At 42.0% G+C, this 21,978-nt stretch overlaps 1 protein-coding gene and 1 long non-coding RNA gene across 2 annotated transcripts in view; one reads left to right on the top strand and one right to left on the bottom strand.

Annotated features, from left to right (window-relative positions):
• Window positions 1-21,978, top strand: part of LOC144266658 (uncharacterized) — a 59,936-nt gene that overhangs the window by 13,341 nt on the left and 24,617 nt on the right. The window lies entirely within an intron of this gene.
• LOC144266671 (uncharacterized) lies at window positions 305-14,312 on the bottom strand. The gene is made up of 3 exons (XR_013346488.1): window positions 14,266-14,312; window positions 11,807-11,865; window positions 305-568 (listed from the first exon to the last, which is right to left on the bottom strand). It is a non-coding gene; the product is annotated as an uncharacterized LOC144266671 (long non-coding RNA).

Raw genomic sequence — 21,978 nt, 5'->3', positions numbered from 1 at the left:
CTGTATGTGGATGCATTTCTGCCTGTGATGGCAGTTGGCCTCTGCGGGGGGGCTGCCTGAGTGGAAGGGTTTAGTAACTGGAAAGGAGTGACAGGCTTGCCAGGAAGTGGGGGAAAGTTTGGTAGATTGAGATGGGATTGAGAAATCATCATGGATGGGAGGGGATTGGGTATGTTTAGCAACTGGAATGGGATATCAGATTTGGGACTGCCTTGTACATTAATTTATTTACCATTAATTACATTATTATTGTGGTTAATCAGACATTGACAATGATGTCCAGACAAAAAAGAAAAAAATGGACCCTGACCCCAAGGAACTTAATATTTGTTATTTCACACCCAGCTAAAAAAATCAATAAATCAGGCACTTCAGGTTGGTGTTGGAATTTTGCAAGGTTCACTTTTAAAAGGTGTTGTAGAAGAGCAGAATGTTGAGACATTTGAAGAAGAGGCAGGATAATGTGATTCATGAAAACATGATGACCATTCCAAGGATGGGGGCAATGTGGAAGAAGGCGTGAAGATCATGGGTAAAATCTTGGCTCCAGTGGCTCCAGGTTTTCACCCTGAAGTGGGAGAAAGCAAAAAAAAAGTGAGCAGTTAAGGAGGGAGTCTAGTGAGTTAGAGGGGGAGTAAGAAGAAAAGCGAGAACAGATTTTACTGTGTGCAGAGTTGTGCAGGGGTTTGAAGTTAAGGCTGAGGAGCCTACATTTTGTGCAGATTGTGAGGGGAAGCCAGAGAAGGGATCTGAAGAAAGGAGTGACATGTTAAAGGAATTTAGGCAAGCTTATCCCAGCAGAGGAGATTCATACAGGGAATTCTCAAGGATGAATCAGTAAATCCAAAAGTTAAGATTCTCTTAGGAATGTTTACTTGTTTACAGGTTTCAGAGTAGCAGCCGTGTTAGTCTGTATCCGCAAAAAGAAAAGGAGGACTTGTGGCACCTTAGGGACTAACCAATTTATTTGAGCATAAGCTTTTGTGAGCTACAGTTCACTTCATCGGATGCATTCAGACAGACAGACATCATCTTCCTTTCCAAATGCAGGAATGCATACGCTGAAGTGAGTTGTAGCTCACAAGAGCTTATGCTCGAATAAATTAGTTAGTCTCTAAGGTGCCACAAGTCCTCCTTTTCTTTTTACGTGTCTATACTGCAGCCATGAGCTATCAGGCTCTGATCTTATCTGGTATGACAAGCTAAGCAGAAGATTGTGAAGTTCACAGATACTGCACTGTTGGGGGGCCTATAGGTACCTATGCTAGATAGATGGAGTGACCTGATCAGCACTCAGATGTGAGTTCCCTACCCAAAAAAAAAAAAAAATCCAGTTGCTGCAGAAAATGATACTGGTGTTTCATAGGTTGTGTTCTTCTCTCAGTCAATACTGAACCACTGCCCGAGAATACTGGAAGGGGGGAAATATGCTGCAAGAGATATCATCTTTCAGATGAGAAGTTAAAATTGTAAAACCCTAACCACTTGTAGTTCTTAAAATACCCAGGCTAAAATATGTTTCTCTAAGGCCTTGTTTATAGGATTTTGTCTCCCCACCAATTTAGTTGTGCTGGTGTAGGCAAAGCAATGGTGGTTTATCCAACCCTTTTCAGAGCAGATCTGAATGACACAGTAATTAAGGCATCTGCTACCACTGCGTGCCTTGTCTATACTAGTGTTCTCACCATTGAAGTGGTTAAATACCTTAAGGGGAAAATATTATATACACACCTAATAGGGTTATACATTTATTATTTTCTATCCACAGGGGCAAGTAAAACTGTGCTAATACGGTTAGACCGTAAACATGGTTAGTTTTGTACCACAGGGAGCACTTTGCAAATACCTGTGTTAGCCAAAACTACCCTCTTTTCCCACCCATCATATGGAGCAAGGTTCAGACACAGTTGCTAAATATAGTTAGGATGTAATTTCTAATTATATACAGCATTGATGCAAATCATATTACAGCCACACATTGTCATAACTGTATTTGAAAACTGTTTAAAAATTATTACAAACCCTAAAAAAGGGCAAGGTCTTAAAGGGAATCCCTTTTACATCTGTGTTCTGTATGACAATGCTTGTTGCCCCATGTTACAATAGAAGTAGTAGTAAGAATCCCCAGATATTGGTAAACTCACTGAGGAGGTAAAAATGAACCTGAATAGGAAATCCCTCTGTTTCTTGACTTTGCGTGAGTTTGACTGTGGTTGGACGCCACTTTGGTAGGCCAGTGTGACTGCTATAGCAGAAGGTGAAGTAGACTGATGGGGCAGAATTCCGTAGGAATGAGTTTCCCTTCAGCCGAAGAATTTGGGGGTTATTAGAGAAATGGAAGTTGACTTTTAGAAGGGTTTATCCCTTCAGAAGAGATGTTCCATTTCAAAAGCAAAATTCTGAATAGTCCAGGAATGATAAAATCACCCTTGTTTTTTCTTGTGAACTCCTAGAAGTCATCTATGTTGTATAAATGAGATCATTTGGCCTAATTAGTTCCAAGCTTAATTAGCAGTAATTATCCCAACATGGGAGTAATACCAGAGTAGGAAGTACCGAGTCCTCGATTAGATAGATCTCTAATTGGTGTTACAATATTGTAATTAAAGCATGCTTATATGCCTCTGCCTCAGCAAATGATTTGTTTTATGTCTGATTAAACAGGGAGTCCAGAAGCCTCAAGGAGGCCAGGTCTTCAGCACTGATTGAGATAGTGCATTACACCTTGTCGTAGGAAAGAAACAATGAATCATGTATACTATAAACACCCTGGGCCAAATAATTCCTTGTGTAATACTACTGAAATTAATGAAATTGTAAGAGAGATAAATTTGGTCTGGAGTGTATAATCTAGATCTGTATAACACCCAGTTAAACACTCATTAGAATGTGCACTCTGGCAATTATACATGCAGATAAATGCAAGTGACTTAATCTGCGTTTGTGGTCACTGTATTGCAGGTGTGAGTTTATTTGATTGCTGTGTGATCTTTAGATTGCGCATTCCATTCAAAGTTTGCACGCTGTGGTGCCATGCATCGCAGAATGCACTCTGCTCCTCAGAACTCTGCAAACTTTGAAATTGGTGCAGCTTGATGTGTCATACAGCGCTTAAAAGGGTGCCAACAATTTTATGCCTGGAAATGTACCTACTGTAGTTACAAGTAACACCTGAGATGACTACAACTGAAAGAAATTAACAAACAGGAAAACAAAATTGTTCTCCTTTCTTTCAGCATTGTTACTTTGTGTATAGTCTGTTTCTCCCTTGCTGCAAACACAGCTTGCTGTAAACATCAGAGAAGCAGAAAAACTCATACATTTTAAAAAAGAAATTAAAAAAAATATCACAAATGGTAATTGTCTGAAATTAGTCAGCTTCAAAGCTTTCAAGTTGTCTGTGTCTCTTTAAGAAACAACCTCCAAGGAACTCTAGAAATGAAGCACTGCATTTCCAATCTCTTTTATTATGCACCAAATTATGGAATGGGTGAGTGCACTTCCTGTTTTGATTCTTTGACATATCCTAGAACTTGTAATCATAGACATGTGGTGGACCCTACTACTCTACACCTGCAGAAAACAACAAATAATGAAGTTGCATTTCTAAACCAGCCTTTATCCAAGGATCTCAAAGTGCTTTACAGTCATTGAAAAATTAAGACTCACAATAACACCCTGGTGTATGATTCCATTTCACAGATGGGGAAATTGAGGCCCAGAGTGGTTAAGTATCTTGTACAACCTTGCATAGCAAGCATCAGGCAGAGCTTGGAATAGAATTGAGATCCTGTGCTTTAATCACAAGACCATCTTTTTACTTAACTGAGAGGAGGGGAAGAAGGAAGGAGGGAGCTGGCTTTAACTTGTACCTGAGGCTTGTAACCATGATTTTAAACAATTTCTAAAGAGAATTACACATTAAAGAGTAGTTTGCATCCACGCTCCTCCTCAAGGTCGCTGTTAGGATGACACTTGTAATACCAAAGGGTAAACTCAGTGTAAATAGTGATTCCTTCATGCAGATGCTTACATATTTTTCTACTCCTTCCATCCCCCCTTTTTTCACTCTCTTTTTAAACAAGGAAATTAAATGCATAAAAATACGTTAATGCAATGGTAAGGGTGAGAATTTAAATGCCCCAACATTAGGACATTCAAAAGTTAAGGTTCCCACAGCAATATTAACTTGGCCATGTTGCATATGTGCTGTTTTGAATGACTGTTTATGATGTCAAATGGATACTTTAATATATATGTTCAATATGTCTAAATTAAGGTTGCCAGGGATTTTAGGGCTGAATTGTACCTGGAAGGCACAGCTCTGCCCGGTGTTAGGAAGAAACAGAACTGCATTGCCCCAGCAGGATCTGTGGAATAAACTGTGCTGTAGGCAGGCACAACTAGATCTGGTTGGGAATTTGTTAGACTGACTTTCTAATAGAAAATGCAGTTCTGTAAAATGGAAATTTTCTGTGAGAAAAGGTAGTGCAAGGACTGCAGTTGTGCTCGGCTCCTGTGTTGGGGCATGAAGGCAACACCTGGCACCATCCCTTATGAGGGCCAGGTAGATCTGATCCTTAACTTGTACTGTTCTTGGGTTATAAGATTTTTAAATTTTTAAAACCAAATTCTAAAGTGCTTCTTTGGTTTTTACTCTGTCCCCACTTCAAGAAAACTCCATTGTCATCAATGGTGGCTTTGAGTTGACTGCGTAAAAACTGAGCAAAACCTTCAGGATTTGGCCCTTAAGCCTTCATGTTATCTTACATTTTTGTAAAAGTGGATGATCCACAATACAAGGTCAAATCCTGAGGGTCTTACTCAGCCTTTGCTCAGGCCATACTTGCACTGGGCTTTTTATTGGATGTTTCTCTGAGTAAGGACCTCAGGATCTGGCTCATTTGTCATTTCTTTTTAAGGACAACATGGTTTCCCTCTCTCTCATAATAGGCACTGGATATCTACACACCCTTTATACCAAAGTGCTTAAAGAATGCTGTCATTCATAATAAGTGAAGACCTATAGACTGGTTTTTTGCCATCTGCTGAAATTCATTCTTGTATGTGAGAGAAACTGTGCAGGGACGTGGAAGAGAGGAGAAGAGGAAGAGATTTTTCCATGCAGCACTGAATGGTGTTGCATACTAGATAGAGAAAAGCTGACAAATATCTGAATGTATAGAAAAGACTTCTAACCGAAAGGGAGGAGTTGTGGTTTAGGTTAAAGCCACAAAGGAAGTGAAGGAGGTTACCACTTTCCTGTGTGTGGGTAGATGGTTCTGCTCTTGCTTATCTGAAGGCCTTGCTGCAGCTCGGTCTTCCTCTAGGCCAGTGGTTCCCAAACTTGTTCCGCCGCTTGTGTAGGGAAAGCCCCTGGCGGGCCGGGCCAGTTTGTTTACCTGCCGCGTCTGCAGATTCGGCCGATCATGGCTTCAGTGGCCGCGGTTCGCTGTTCCAGGCCAATGGGAGCTGCTGGAAGCAGTGTGGGCCAAGGGACTTACTGGCCGCTGCTTCCAGCAGCTCCCATTGGCCAGGATCGGCCGAACCTGCAGACGTGGCAGGTAAACAAACCGGCGCGGCCCACAAGGGACTTTCCCTGCACAAGCGGCGGAACAAGTTTGGGAACCATTGCTCTAGGCACATATTCATCACTATATGGCATATAGAGAAACACCAGACTTATGGCTGGGTCCTGCCACGTGTTGAACATCTGCAATGTCCAGTGAAGTCAATGGGAACTGTGAGTTCTCAGTACCTCTTGGAATGAGATTCGTGGTTTAGTTTGCAGCCTCAAATATTTTAAGTTTATTTTTAAGGCCACAGTAGATTAAAAAAAACAGTGGCTTTTTTTTTTAAGAAATGCTTTTTTATTTCAGTCATTTAAAAAAATTTAAATACAGATTTATTTTTATAAATAAAGCTATTTAAATTAAATTTGAAAAGATGACAACTTATACTAAGGCCTAAATTTACTATAATCTATTACAATAGTTTAAATATTAAGCAGTATGTTTGTTGCCCAAGTTTTTTAAAAAGTCAAACCACAGAACTGGTGGAAGTCACTGGCTAAGCACCTGGAACCAGAGTTTGTTGAAGTGCTAAACCAGTTTTTGACAGCAGTAGCCTCTTCTGCAGGTGCAGCGAGAATATTTTCAGTTCAGTGTATTCAGTTAGTAAGGTTCAATGACTAGTTAATTCAAAGTTAAGATACCAAGTGGAAGTTGGAAAAACAGGAAAGCTTGTGTTCGTCTTCCGATCTATGAATAAAAACCTAAGTCTGAGAGAACGAGATCTACTAAATCTAAAATCTTGAAGGACATGGTGATCAGAAACAATCAGTTCAGTTCACTCACTGCAGATAATACTTCCTTTGTTTAATAAATCAGTTAGTTTTAAGTGTAAAATAGGTTTTGATAAGCTTTTCCCCCCTTATGTATCGAGCACATTTAAGGTAGTTATACTGTATTTAACTAATGAAAAACAATTTTAAAATGCTGTTTTGGTGCATTTTTAATTTAACTCCAATTTCCTTCCAAATACAGCTTGACACAAATCACAAGTAAAAAATTAATCTAATAAATAAGAAATGCATAATTCACCATCTAACATTATAAAAATGTAAAACTTAATAATATTAATAAACGTATGTTAAGCTCTATAATTTCTTACACTATATTTATACACATTTATTTATCCTCCTGGTTAATACCAAATGTAAGATTATATTTCGTTGGAAATCAGCATATTTTAATGGTTACCAGCCAATGAGAAGCAACATTTCTTTAGGCAAATAACTAAACTACCAAAGCAAAACAAGATTAAAATTGATTATTTAAATCAAGGTTTCCTGCTTGCTGAGTTCAAATCACCTTGATTAAATCAGTCCCCCTGTTTAAAACCCATATATTGCCATTTAGAAACTAGTTCTTCTTGTTCCTTTCCCTATTGTTGACTTACAGTTAGCATCTCTTTGGAAGAACATAAAGGGCCATATTTGGAAATCAGTGGGATTACCTGGAGTCAAGTTAGCACAGAATTTGTCCTGAAGTTTTGGAATTGTATGAAAGTTGTGTTAAATTTTTCATATCACTTAATTTTGACCACTCTGTCTTGCACTTGGATTATTCCTTCCACCTCTCCTTTCATTGTTATTGAGTTGTGTCTTTATCCTGATGCTAGATTTAGCACTAATCTATTTGTCAAGTCAGTGCTGGTTCTGCCTGGATTTTGATTTCAAATTTCACCTATCCAGTCTGTCTGCTTACTGCAGATTCTGCATAGATTTTAGCTCCCGGTTGTTTGTGGGTGATTGACAGTTTCTGCAGCTATCCCAGCTGTGTCTGGCTGACTTGTTTGTTGATTTAGGGCAGATTCTGAATGAATTTGGATTCCTGTACTCTGTGTTGCTGATGTTTCCCTTTGGTTTTCACTGTGTGTTTTGTTTTGTTTATGGATCAGAGGCCCTAGTTGCATCTGGCTGAAATGTTTGTTCTGTCATTGTAAGTTCTCATGGATTTCTATAGCTTTGCTCTCAATCACAGTGAGCTAGAGTGTTAGGATGGAGTGGCTGATTGAATCTGGTGTGCTGCAGAAGACATACCAGGAGACAGATGAAAGAATGTAGGATAGTGAACTAAAAGGGAACCAATACTGAGCAACCCCCACCCTCACTCTGAGCACTGGAATGTAAACCAGGCCCCCTAACCCAAGCTCTTAACTGGTTACAGCACTATCACTGACAGTGACTTTATTTTGTGCAACCTGTGCTTTCTGATGATACTGCATTATTGTACAAGAAAAGAGCATTTGAAAGCTATTCCCTGAAGAGCCATTATGTGTTATTGTAGTCCCTAACCTTCCATTAACAGCTCACCCTAACACCTAACCCTGACCTTGGGACGAAGCAGAGGCATTTCACTTACCAGGTGTGAAATCAGATTTTGCCATGTGGGGATTATTGCTCTATCAGGTGTGTTACATTATCTGGTGTTTTAAAAATGGCTTTGTTGGAAGTACAAGATACCATTAAAGATTTATGTGTGGTGAATGTGTCCTTTTTTTGCAGCGTGTTTCCTTTAAGATACCTTCACAGTATTGATTTTGAGAAGAATGTTCCCTGCTGTTTTAAAACTTTTCCTTCGCCTATGGATTTCCAGTATTATCAACTGAACTTGTGTACAGTTTCTACCCTGGCCTATATTGTAAAGCTAGAGTACCTCACTGGTGGTCTCTAGGGACCCACTTTTTAGGTTAAAAAGACTGTTAGCTCTTCATGTTCATTCAGTCCTGGACTTCCCCCAGTGTTACTCCCTTCTCACTCCAAAAGATGCCTTGTCATCTAGCTAGGGCTGTGGGTCCACTTGCAAAGTCTGCCAATGGATCCAAAATCTGAGCTGGGTAGACCCTGTGTCCTGCCATCTCTTAGAGTGAGAGAAGTCATCTCAGCATGTGCTTTTGTTCTTGAGCTTCCTCCTGCACCACCACTTCAGGAATCCTGACATCCCTATAATGTTTCTCTGAAAGGCGAGGTTTAAAGGGTTGAAACACAGTTTCATAGTAAGACCTAGCAATTTGAGTCAGTTAAGACCAGGATGGAGATGAAACTAAGAGATCTTGGTACCAGCAGGTCATCTTTGGCCCCACAGTCACGAACAGTGGACAGTTAAGAGATACAGCTCTTTGCAGGGCCGAGGATTTGAGAGTTTCTGTTGAATCTAGGGCTGTGTCTACACTGCCACTTTCAGCGCTAAAACTTTAGTTGTTCAGGGATGTGAAAAAACACCCCCTCAGCGACAAAAGTTTTAGTGCTGAAAAGCTCCAGTATAGACAGCACTTTATTGTCGGGAGCCGGATTCCCGGTGATAAAGCTAGCACTGCTCGTTCGCGGTGGTTATTTTTCATCGCCGGGAGAGCTCTCCCCTGGGGATAAAGCGTGACTACACGGCCCACATCACAGTGCTGTAATGTGAGCAGTGTAGACATACACTAGGATGCCAGGAGTCCTGCTTTCATCAAGGAGAACCCTTGGGCAGCAATTCCAGGGTCAGCATTCATTCACTCATTCCTCAGCCCGAGGACGGCAGACTGTGTGGGGGGCAGGGTTCTATCTATAGCTGGAAGAGCTGTTGGTTAGTGAACTACAGATTTGAGTTCAATTTCTCATTGATGGATCATACGTGTAGTATATTGAAATCCTACATTCAGTTCCAGATGCCAAAGCACCTGGACTATGGTAACTGAACCTAATTTACTATAGCCTTTAGTCCCCAGAAAGTGCAACTCCATTGAAGTCAGAGGAGTTGTGCCTGCTTATGCCAGTGGTGAAGCTGGGCCTTTGACTGTCCCTGTAATTCTTCCAAAATACAGAAGAGACTCCCATCAAGTCATATCATGATTTTTCAGTCACCTTACATGCAAAACAAGGAGTCAATGAAAGAAACAGCAGTCCTCTTTGGAGAGTACTTTGTAGGAGTGGTTCAAATAACAGCTTGCAAAACATAGTTTTTAATGGAGGGGAAGACATAATACCAGTTAAAAGCAGAAATTACCAGGTCCCAGAGTGTCATAATGGGTCACTGCTTTTCCTTCCCTACATGCGGAGTCCCACAGTAGGTCTCAGTCCTAGCTCCACTCCTGTTTAACATCTTTCTATGGAAAATCTTTAGGAGACATTATAAGATGCCGTGGATTGTGATGCCAGCAACATGCATTCAGCACAGAGCGTGCAGTCTTCCAAATTGCAGGGAGGAAATCATAACTTGAATAAAGAACATAACTGAGCCCAGGAAACTGCCACCACTTTTCCCTCAGCTGAAGGCATCTGCACACTGGCAATTAAATATTGTTTGCAGGTGCTGGGTCATGCTGGCCTCCTTGCTGATGTTAGATACTCAAAGAAGAGGAATCAGCAGCTCTGGCTAGCAAAATGGCTCAGTCTTTTCTGTTCAGAAGATGAGTTAGCCACAGCACTTGAAGCATTCCTCACCTCTAGGCCTGACTATTCTCATTCACTTTGCTTGTGTTTTAGATTGGAAGGATACAAAAGGCTACAGCTGATATATAGTGCAGCAGCCTGTCTCTTAAACCAGACAAGCCAAAGAGAGCATATCACCTCAGTGCTTCATGACCTGTGCTGGCCCCCTGTGCATTACCAGCTCCAGTCTTAAATGCTTGTTCTGGTCTATGATATCCTAGATGTGATAGGAATATACTATCTCAAGGACTGCCTTTCCTTCTGACAAGAATAGGACTGTTCCTGATCTGCTTTGGGAGGGTGTACAAGTCCTACCCTTGTCAGAAAGAGAAGCAGGCCTTGAGATAGTAGGTGCTTATCCTATCTAGGACCTTGTAGATAAGAACAAGCACTTTGGTTTGGATCTGGTAAGTCACAGCAGAAGAAACACCATAGCATGCTCTGAAACATAAGACAATGAATAAAACAAAGAGCGAGGTGGAAATCCTTATGGATGGAGCTTTTTGTTTTATATAGCCCTGATACAGCACCTAAATATCACAGTGAGTCGTGCTTTAGAAATTCATTTAATTTAATTAAATATTTTCAAAATTAAAAAAAAGCAGCTGTCCATTCACTCTAGGCTCCCTTGACATTGTTTAATCTACAAATACTGAAAATTCCTTAATTATAACTTCAGCAACTCCATTAGACCCCCAACCAGCAAACATAGACAAATTAAAGATTGAACCATCCTTCTCTCACTCCTAACCACCCACATAAGCTTCCCCCCTCTTCATAATGTGGAGAAGAAAACTGAGCTTTCCAGCATGCCGTAATGATAATCAAAAGCAAGCTATTTTGGATTAAGCGGGGGAGCAAATTCTGAAATCAAGGGGACTTCACCTAGAAGGACCTGCCAGCAGCGTTCTCTTATACCAAGTGGCTGCCAGTTTAAATGCTTCTGCTGATGGCAACTGCAGCAATGTGGCAAGGTGAGAGATGTGGTCTCTCCAGTAGGCAGGTCCCTGGCCACTTAGGGCTTTATATGTCAAGTGAAACATGTTAAAATCTACCTGGAAGCCAACAGTCAACCAGTGCAGATCCTGGAGCACCAGGGTAAAAATGCTCACGGTAGGATACATGGCTTTTGAAGTGGGCTGCTGAATTCTGCACCAGCTTCAGTTTATGAATGGATTTAAAGTGCAGTGCCATGTAGAAAATATTACAGTATTCTCATCCTTAGATGACAGAGGCATAAATGACAGTTGTCAGATCTGCGTTGGAGGGGGACTATCACTACTTCTTGGCCATATGTAAGTTTTTAAAAACCAGCGTCCTGACATTGCTGCTACCTGATCCTTTAGTAACATCTGGGAATCTAACCAGACCCCTAAGTCTGAACAAAAGCCAAACACACATCCCCAGTCAAAGAAGCAGATGTTATCTTCAACTAGATTATATTCGCTACATCTTCTGGTAGTTTCCCACAATCAGGATTGCTTCAGACTTGTCTGGATTGAACTCCAGCCAACTAGCTCTCATCCATGTCGCAGTCTCGACCAAGCAACTGCCAGTCGATAAATTAAAGAGAGAGAGTGAGAAGAGGGAGTATTGAATGGACTGGGATGGCTGCTTTATGGAAGAGGCTAGCATTGGGTAGTAAATTATAGGAATAAGGGGAAGAATAGAGGCTGTGACATTAAAGACAGATGTTATTGAAGCACACAGAGAACAGAATTAGTGGATAGAGGGTTGAGTACTATAGTTAGAAATAGTCATGGATATGTGATGTGTAAGGAGAATAAGTGTACTTCAAGAACCAGTGGGAGATGAGAGTACTTCAAGCACCTTTAGGGAGCTGAGTGGCAAACTGCAGTCCAGTTCGTGCTCCAAGAACATCTGCGACCCTGTGAAATGTTGGAAAGTAAAAAGTTGCAGTAACAGTGAATAAAATTTAGATCTCATCTATCTGAGCAGGAGTATCTCAAGGTGAAATAACAGAAGGAGAGGAGGCGGGAATATTGATTTCTGCCTCACAAAACAGACAACAACGCCTACGTTTTCATGGCAGGCATTTAACCATGTGACTCCCATTCACTTTAATGGACCAGTCTGGATTACAGTAAGGCATTGGTTTTTTCCTTCATGTACAATATAAAGAGGAAATCATGCTGAAGTTATTTTTATTTTATTATAGCATTGCAGTAGAGTTGTTGAGCCAAATTCCACCCTTGGAGGCTTGCGCACAACTCCTGTTTATTTCAGAGGGAGGTACAGTCTGTGGGCCTCATTCATCAATGCCTTTGGGCCAGGATGCAGGGTTGCACCCTATAGTACAACCCCAGCTCAGAGGGCTTTCCCCAGAAGCCAAGGGTTCTGGGGTAGCCAGGTGCAAGTTGGGGTAGCACCAGAGGCCAAAGGACCCCTGGCAGCCCAAGGAAGTGTGTTCTGTATTAATGCTGGGACAATTTCTCTTGTTTATTTCTATTTGAGGACAGAATTGAGCCTCCTATAGTTATTACTGCTGAGTAGGATACTTATTTATCCACAAAGAGATTACCAGAGGATTGTACAGAATGGACTACCATAGTTGTAAACCTCCAGTAATGGAGATGCCATGTAAGAAAAAGGACACTTCTACTGAAAACTCTTTCCTTCAGCTGTTCATAATAATCTCAGAAATATTCCTTCTGTGCTGAAATTTAATTTGCTTTGTGTCAGGCCAGGGAAATACAGGGGTGTATATCAGGGCAATTGACAGGCTTTCTGATGGGTGCAGCAAGGGTGGTTTGGTGTTGGGATTGTTGTCATGGACTAGGCATGTGGTATAGTTGGATAGAGGCAGGATGTGGTTAGCTGGCAACTTGCGGGGCTGTGGGAGAATATTTTTTTTAAAAAAATCAAGGGCATTAAATAATAATAATAATAATAAAAGTCTAAGATTATAGTGTATCTTAAATGTAGAGTCCTGTGCGGACACAAAATTTATATCCGCGGATATCCGTGGAGCCGCAGGGCTCTAGCGACAACGAGCGAGACCAGCAGGGCTATGGCCAGCAACTGGGCCAGGAACTGCAGTGGCGAAAGCAGCAGAATGTTGGGCCGCCACTCGCAGGAGCCAGCGCCCAGCCTGGGCAGCTCCTCCATGTGCTGCCCCCAGCCCTGCCCACTAGGGTGGGCAACAGGCTCACTGGCAGCTGTCCATAGTCACTCTGGTGTGTGCAGCTGCTTGCAAGCTCCTGGACAGGAGTTCTGTCCAACCGGTGGTGTGCGACATGCTGCTGCTCTTGTCGCGGCAGTTATTGTCCCGGTCGAGGGCCATGGCCCTGCTGGTCTCGCTCGTTGTCGCAAGATCTCTGCAGCTCCGTGGATATCCGCATCTGCGGATAGAAAGTTTGTATCCATGCAGGACTCTACTTAAATGCACAAAAGTCAGGAGATTCTGAAGCCAAGTTCCCATGGCTTGTCCACATCTAACTGCATGTGTAAACAAATACCTTACATAGAGTATGTCCAGTGTAGCTGAGTTAACATTCCTGTGCAAACTTCAACTTTTGAATGTTCTAACTTTTGTACATTCAAGTTCTCAACCTTAATTTTGCATGAATGTATGTTATTCCATGTGTTTCATAAGCATATATTTTTCCATATTATGTTTATCTGATTTTCCTTCTGGTTTAATATATCTTCTTCTTTTTAACATGGGAGATAATGTTGAATTTTTATCTATATTGCTAGCTAAAGTTTGCAGTGTACCTGCTTAGTAACTGCCAGGGATGCTTTCTTTATAAGATGAGGGTTTCCTACAGCTGCATTTTTATAATGGATCAGGGTGGTTTTGTCTGTTTGATGTCTGGATCTGGTTAATATCTTGAAAGGGGCAGATCAGGCCTCTGTGATGCTGGAGATCAGACTAGATTATCACAATGGTCCTTCTGGATTTGGAATCTATGAATCAGAAATGTAGGCACCAATCCTGCTAAATGCTCAACGAAGTCAGACCACTGCTTCTGCACAGAACACCATTTATTTCAGGGGGGTTCCCTGTAGGCATAGGGAGTTCCAGAATTGTAGAGAAGTTTTCAGGATTGGAGACCTAACAACTTTAAAATAGTTTCAGGTACTAAAACTACCTCTGAGTTCCTCTGCCAATTTTTACAATCTTTACAATAACGTTCTAATATTAACAATGTATTTCGCTCTCCTGTGGCCATATGAAGTTCCACACGAACAAGGGAAACTCAGTGGGCCTATTCACCTGAGTAAAGTCAAGCATGTGCTTAAATGTTTGCAGTAAGAGGGCATACCTGATTTTGCTAGAGGCACAATGAGGCTGACTGGACACACAATGCTGTCAAGTGCAGAAAGTAACCAAACTGGAAAAAATAGCAAAAAATATAACCTGTTATAGTAATCTTAGGAATTACTAGTAGCAGTAATCTCTAAAACATTTTTTTCAGATAGAAGAGTAGGCTTTAAATTAACAATGGACCTTTAACTGCCTCTTTCACACTTTCCTGTTTTAGACTCTCAGCCTGCAGTGAGCTCCATGCAGAGCTCATTGCAGTATTATGGCTTTAATCACCTTGGTTTCTTATAGAATTTATTGTTACCTCTCTGGAAGGCTCATTATAACACACAGCCACGTAAAACGTAAACGTTGGAGGAGAAAAAGTCAGTGTCTGATTCTGTTGCATGCACCTTGTTCAATAACTTAAACTTGAGCAAAGTGAGGTGGGGGAGGGAATACCCAAAAAAGCCTCCTGGCAATTGGAATTCTCCATTCACAACAGTGGGAGCATTTTACACCCACTTTGCACAAGTGTACTCAGGACTGCATAAGGTGCAAGGAAGTGGAGATTAGATTCTTAAGTAGTGTGTAGTGCTTCAGTGCTCTAAGGGTACGTCTACACAGCACTTACACACCTGCAGCTGGCCTGTACCTGCTGACTCGGGCTTGCGGGGCTTGGGCTATGGCGTTGTTTAATTGCAGGGTAGACATTTAGGCGCAGGCTGGAGCCCAGTCTCTAGGACCCCCCCCCTCGCAGGGTTCTAGAGCATGGGCTCCAGCTTGAGCCCGAATGTTTACACCGCAATTTTACCGTCCCATAGCCCAAGCCTTGTCAGACCGAGTCAGCTGGCACGGGCCAGCTGTGGGTGTGTAATTGCTGTGTAGATGTACCCTAAAGGTATAACCATTTTCAAAGAGGGAAATTGTAGTTCAACAGATAGAACATATGTAGCATAATTTTAACAGAAAGTTGTTAGAGGTAAAATGGTCTAGAACCTGAAAAGGGTAGGAAGTGTTTTATCTGCCCCCATTCTGCTCCTGTTGAAGTCAATGATAGTGTCCTTTGACTTGAGTGGGATTGGGGCCCAAAGCGCTGCTAATGCAATAATTATATCATTTAAGTGTAAGGAAGACCTGTGATGATCTTGTATGGTAACTGTTTGTAAATAATGAGTTCTTAATGGTGACTGCCTGTCTCTACTCTGGGAATAATGGTCAGTCCACTGTAAAGAAGAAAAGGAAACAGAATAATTTTAGGACTGAAGCAGTATGGCTCTGAGTCGCCTGAAGGGCCTGAGCCACTTGTTCTCAAGCAAAACTTGTTTTATTTGGAACAGCAATGTGTGTCTACAGTGGTGGAGGACATTTGACTGGAGTTGATGACAGATGGACAGGGGCTACTATATAATTTTAAAAGAGATTAACAGCCCATGTGCTGACACTTACTTATGCTGTTAATTGTATTTGCCTGAGTAGCCCCATTGAATTCAATGGGTCTATACTTGTGTGCAAATTAAGTACCTGTGTACGTTTTTGCAGGATTGGGGGCTAAAAGAATGAAAGTAGCAATCATGGTATGCAAAGCTCTGAACCATATATAGAAAGCAGAACATAAATGTATTGAGCTGGTAGGCATGTGAACCACTACTGTTATGTGGATAGAATTGGGGCTCCTCAGCTGTGTATCATAGCCCAAATTGTAGAGGATTGTGCTTTTGAGCAGAAAGATTGAGTTGTATGCCTGTTGCTGCCATGAAGTTCTAAGACCATGGTGTGCAGTGTGGTGACAGCTGTGATGTTCTGGGTGTTCTTGGATTTGTTTTAATACTGTAAAGAACCAGGAGAGTTGGATTATTTGCAACAGCTTGTAAGAACGTAAATGGGGAGGGGAAGGCCTGCTTGAGTGTTGTGTAGTTGCTGACAATCTCTAAAGCCTTGAATGGTCTGGGATTTGGCCACCTGAGAGGCTGCCTTTCCACCTTACAACCTGTCAGAGCTATTAAAATCAGCAGGGAGGCTTTTGTTGTCAGTTCCCATGGTGAAACTCTTCAAGGCCAACAGTAGGGATTTCTTAGCTGAGAACTTCTGCCTTGGGAATTCACTCTGGTTGGTATTTTACTGTAGACAATTCCCAGAGAGGATAGGGCAAAGTACCAACTTAACTCTAAGGGCTTGGCTACACTTACATTTTATAGCACTCGAACTTGCTGGCTCAGGGGTGTGAAAAATCACCCCCCTGAGTGCAGCAAGTCAGAGCGCTTTAAAGCGCTAGTGTAAACAGGCTCCGAATGCTAGGAACTGTGCTCCCAGCGCTCGGAGCTAATCCCCTCAGGGAAGTGGATTGCTAGGAGCGCTGGGAGAGCTCTTTCCCAGTGCTCGTAAGTGACCACACTCGCACTTCAAAGTGCTGCCGTGGGAGTGCTCCCGCGACAGCACTTTGAAGTTTCCAGTGTAACCGTGCCCTAAGAGTAAAGTAAAATGTTCTGATAACTGATTTCAAGAGTCCTCCAAAGAGAGGAAGGAATAGACAGAAGGTGAGATGGGAGGAGAAAAAAAGAAAGGATGGTGGCTTGATGGGGTTATTTGAGACTGAAGGAATGATTCGCCATTGCCTTGCAACTTGGCCAGTAATCTTTGCCTGTATGACATGGTAGCTTTCTGATCTAGTAGTGTTTTACACCCATTTCATACACAAGGGGCAAGGCAGTGGAGAACCATGCATAGAAAGGTACACCTGTTAACCTGTTGCTAATTTTGTGTTTGTCACGATTAAACTGTAAGGCTGGGATTTTCAAAGGCACCTAAATGGAATGGAAACTGGGTGCCTGACTCCCTCCGGCACTTTTTAAAATCCCAGCCTAAACTGCTTGGTCTCTTAAGGAGACCACGATTGAGTCCATGATGTCAGTAGGAACTGGGATTGGGCCCTATATGTGAATCACCAGTGATGCACTTCTATTCCTTGTTTATTACAGTAGCACTTGAAAGCCCCAACCACAGTGGGGCTCCATATTATTGAGTACACACATGCAGTGAGAGAGAGGCCCTGCCTCCGAAAAGTAGGGCTGTCAATCACGCTGTTAAATAATAATAGAATACCATTTATTTAAATACTTTTGGATGTTTTCTACATTTTCAAATATATTGATTTCAATTACAACACAATACAAAGTGTACAGTGCTCACTTTATATTTTTTATTACAAATATTTACACTGTAAAAAACAAAAGAAATAATATTTTTCAATTCACCTAATACAAGTACTGTAGTGCAATCTCTTTTTCATTAAAGTTACAAATGTAGAATTATGTAAAAAAAAAAAAACTGCATTCAAAAACAAAACAATGTAAAACTTTAGAGCCTACAAGTCCACTCAGTCTTACTTCTTGTTCAGCCAAACGCTCAGAAAAACAAGTTTGTTTACATTTGCAGATCATGCTGCCCACTTCTTGTTTAGAATGTTACCTGAAAGTGAGAACAGGTGCTCGCATAACACTGTTGTAGCCGGTGTTGCAAGATATTTATGTGCCAGATGTGCTAAAGATTCATATGTCCCTTCATGCTTCAACCACCATTCCAGAGGACGTGTCCATGCTGATGACGAGTTCTGCTCAATAACGATCCAAAGCAGTGTGGCTTGATGCATGCTCATTTTCATCATTTGAGTCAGATGCCACCAGCAGAAGGTTGATTTTTTTGGGGGGGGGGGGGGGAGGGGTGTGTTTCGGGTTCTGTAGTTTCTGCATCGGAGTATTGCTATTTTAAGACTTCTGAAAGCATGTTCCACACCTCGTCCCTGTCAGATTTTGGAAAGCACTTCAGATTCTTAAAGCTTGGGTCAAGTACTGTAGCTATCTTTAGAAATCTCACATTGGTACTTTCTTTGCGTTTTGTCAAATCTTCAGTGAAAGTGTTCTTAAAATGAACAACATGTGCTGGGTCATCATCCAAGATTGACTTAATATGAAATATATGGCAGAATGTGGATAAAACAGAGAAGGAGACATACAATTCTCCCCCAAGGAGTTCAGTCACAAATTATTTAATGCATTTTTTTTTTTAAAGAGTGTCATCAGCATGGAAGCTTGACCTCTGGAATGGTGGCCAAAGCATGAAGGGGCATACAAATGTTTAGAATATCTGGCATGTAAATACATTGCAATGCCGTCTACAAAAGTGCCATGCGAATGCTTGTTCTCACTTTCAGGTGACATTGTATATAAGAAGCGGTCAGCATTATGTCCTGTAAATGCAAACAAACTTGTTTCTCTTAGCGATTGGCTGAACAAGAAGTAGGACTGAGTAGACTTGTTGGCTCTGAAGTTTTACAGTGTTTTGTTTTTGAGTGCAGTTCTGTACCAAAAAAGATCTACATTTGTAAGTTGCACTTTCACGACAAAGAGATTGCACTATAGTACTTGTATGAGGTGAATTGAAAAATCCTATTTCTTATTTTTACTGTGCAAATATTTGTAATAAAAATAAAGTGAGCACTGTACACTTTGCATTCTGTGTTGTAACTGAAATCAATATATTGAAAATGTAGAAAACATCCAAAATATTTAATAAATTTCAATTGGTATTCTCTTGTTTAACAGTGCAATTAAAACTGCGATTAATCACAATTAATTTTTTTAAATCGCGATTAATTTTTTGAGTTAATCGCATTATTTAACTGCGATTAATCAACAGCCCTAACAAAAAGATTTCAATTTATGCTGTGCTTTAAGGGGAAGAAAATGGTGGTATGTCTGGAGGAGGAGGGATTGTGGACATTAATTTACAAAAACAACAACTATGATAAATGCTGAAATAGGCAAGGTTTAAAAGTTGGTACCGATTAGGGTGGGTAAAGAAGCAGAGATTAGTTCAGGAGGAGAAAGTCTTCGACTACACTAGACTGATCTTTAAAAAGTGTTCGACTACTGCTACCACCAATGGAGCTGCTTTGGTAGTAGCCACAGTGGGACACTGTAGGTAAAAAAGACTCATATAGGCTACCCCTCTGAGTTCAGCCTTGTGGGCTGGAAATGGAAAACTACAACTGCAAAGAGTTAATGCAGTGCCTGCTTTTAGCCTTCTCAAGAGGTGGGGGAGGGGTAAGTGAAGGGGAAGAAATTCCCAATAGATAACTGTGTGGGAGGGAACAAGGAGGTAACAACATCTTAAGAATAAGGGATGGAGAGGGAAAATGATATAACTACCACTTGTCTATGTGGGGAAATTGACTGTTATAGCTATAGTGGAATTATACTACTGGAATTATACTACTGAAGCTATACCGGTATAATTCTCCATGTGGACACTGTTCCAGACTAAGTGCCTTTATTCCAGTATAATTATGCTGCTTCCACAGAGCAGGGATTTATTTTAAGGGTGGGGAGTGGATAGGAAAAGGGATGGTGTCATTTGAAGAGTGAGGAAGGGAGAGAATGCTACATTTCAATACACTAACTTTATTGGCATGACAGTCTATCTAAATGTTGCAAAAGTATGACAATGCCAAAATTTGGATTTCTCTCAGTGATAAATGCAATATATCCACTGTGGTTAGTGCTCGTCTCATGATGTACAGGAATAAATATTTTGTGGGAGTGGTGGAGGGAAGGTAGTGTTTTGGGAGAAGAGGTGAGTCTTTATGAGAATCTGTATCTTTCTCAAAATGATCCACAGAATGAAAGAAGGGGGGAACCACTGCAAACCCTAAAACACTGGCCACAAGAGGGTTTCAAGTTGTATTAGCATTTAATCCCCAAAACATCAAGCATTTGCTCAGGATGGGGCTTTCCAGCACTTTTGGGGTTGATAGGTTGTGCTTATTTGTCATTCTTGTCCATTCCTTCTTATCTAGTTGTGGACTGTTGCACAACCTAGTGCATTCTTCCTCATGCTAAGGTCTAGGAATCCATTGCAATGGGTGCAAAGCCTGCTAGGGGCAGACCCAGACCTGCCAGTTACTGGCTGCGAGGGAATACCCCCTCCTGAAATTTTCTCTCCCTCCTTTCTGCAGAGCTTGTCTGAGGGAGACTCAAAATGTGGTATCATATTACTGACTAACTCTTTGGTTCAATAACATGTCAATTCCCAGCAATGTCCCAGGGCTTCATTTGCCTTTTTGGGTGAATGTCCCATTAGCTCTGCTTCCCTGGTGAGGTGTTTGCAGCGGCTGATGCCCCTGCAAGCTTCAAGGAGCCAGCTAGGCTGAGAAAGCCAGAGGGTAAAGGGAGGGGCCAGTCTCCTGCTCTCCTCTCCCCTCCTCCCCCACTTTATCTAGCATCTCACTGGGGAGCTTGCCCAGCTCTGTGGGCAGATAACAATTTCCCTCTCACAAATTAGCTAGGATGGGATTACCTCTGCCTCCCTTCCTTGGGCAGGAAAGGACAGACTGAGCCAGGTAGGATTGGAGGGAGTGGAGGTGAGGGGGGAGACACTCTGCTGGGCAAGATGCAACCCAGGACAGGTTGACTCACCTTTATCCCTTCTCCTGCCGGGAAGGAGGCAGGCAGTATTGGGAATAAAATGGCTGGAGGGGAGGCAGTGCCCCTATGTCTGTGATGGGAGTGAAGCCAGACAGGCAGCGTGCCAAGTGGGAAGATCATTCCTGAGTCCCAGTAGCTCATACCTGCAGCGATGCCTCTGATTGCGGAACTCAGCTACCTCTTCCTTCTCTGCTTCCCTCTGAGTCACGAATGGAGGGTATTGGACGAAGCATGGACACTGGCAGCGCCAGAGTGCGTGATAGGAAGCTGAGCTCAAAGGTCATCTCCCTCCCCCTGGAATTCTCTTCTCATATCCTCTGCTGAGGCCTCCAGGAGAAATCAGACACATATGGACCCTATCCAGTAAAAAGTAGACCCTCTGTGAAGTCCATTATTGAACCCTAGAAGAAGCTCCTGTTGGGCTCACAAGACAATAAATCTGGCCTCTGTGAGGGCAGGGTGATCGCTATTGAATTGAAATATTTTGGGGGTAAAGACTGAGCCCACTTTCACCCCCTCTACTGAAGCATGATCATAGGAACAAACATCCAAAGGGGAAATATAAATAAGTATTTGTTTGTATTCTCACCTTTATGGATGCAGCATGGTGCATAATCCTCAGTGCTTGGCTCCCCTGCTCACTGTGTCACAGAAACAAAAATCCAATTCTTAGGGCAACCTACTGAGAATGCTGATCTCATGTACACGTGTGTCAGTGATCCAGAGTTCATGTGAGTCCTACCCCCTAATTCCTGTTATCCCCTCTGGATTTCATCCTAGCACATCTGTTGCGAGGTCCAGTGCCTATTATCTGTTGTCCGTTCCCTCAACTGGTAAATGCAGAGAACCAGACTTTTTTGAAGGGGTCCATCCATTAGTTAACCAGGCAGCGTGATTCATATGTCAGAAGCTAGCAGGGGATCATGGAGAGGGCTCGTTGAGGACGTGATTCAATGCGGGGAATAGGTACCAAAAAGAGATCCATCCGCTGGCTGGAACACAGTGATTTATGGAGCTCTTGAAGCACTCTTCCTTCCATGTGTAACAGATCTATTCTGGTCTTGACAGTCAGCATGTCTAACGGGGCTTTAATAAATAAACTAGAAAGAACACATCAGCCCAACCCCAAGAATGAAAATCAACTTCTGTCCTGGGCAGAGCAGAGTTTCCCGTCTCTGTGTGCACAGCCCGTCGAGGGGAAGATGAAACTGTACTTTCCCCCTTCAAATAATAGTTATCGCCACCTGTGA

Source organism: Eretmochelys imbricata, chromosome 1, assembly GCF_965152235.1.
Source record: "Eretmochelys imbricata isolate rEreImb1 chromosome 1, rEreImb1.hap1, whole genome shotgun sequence".
Lineage (NCBI taxonomy): Eukaryota > Metazoa > Chordata > Testudines > Cheloniidae > Eretmochelys > Eretmochelys imbricata.
This window is presented reverse-complemented; position numbering and strand designations above follow the sequence as displayed.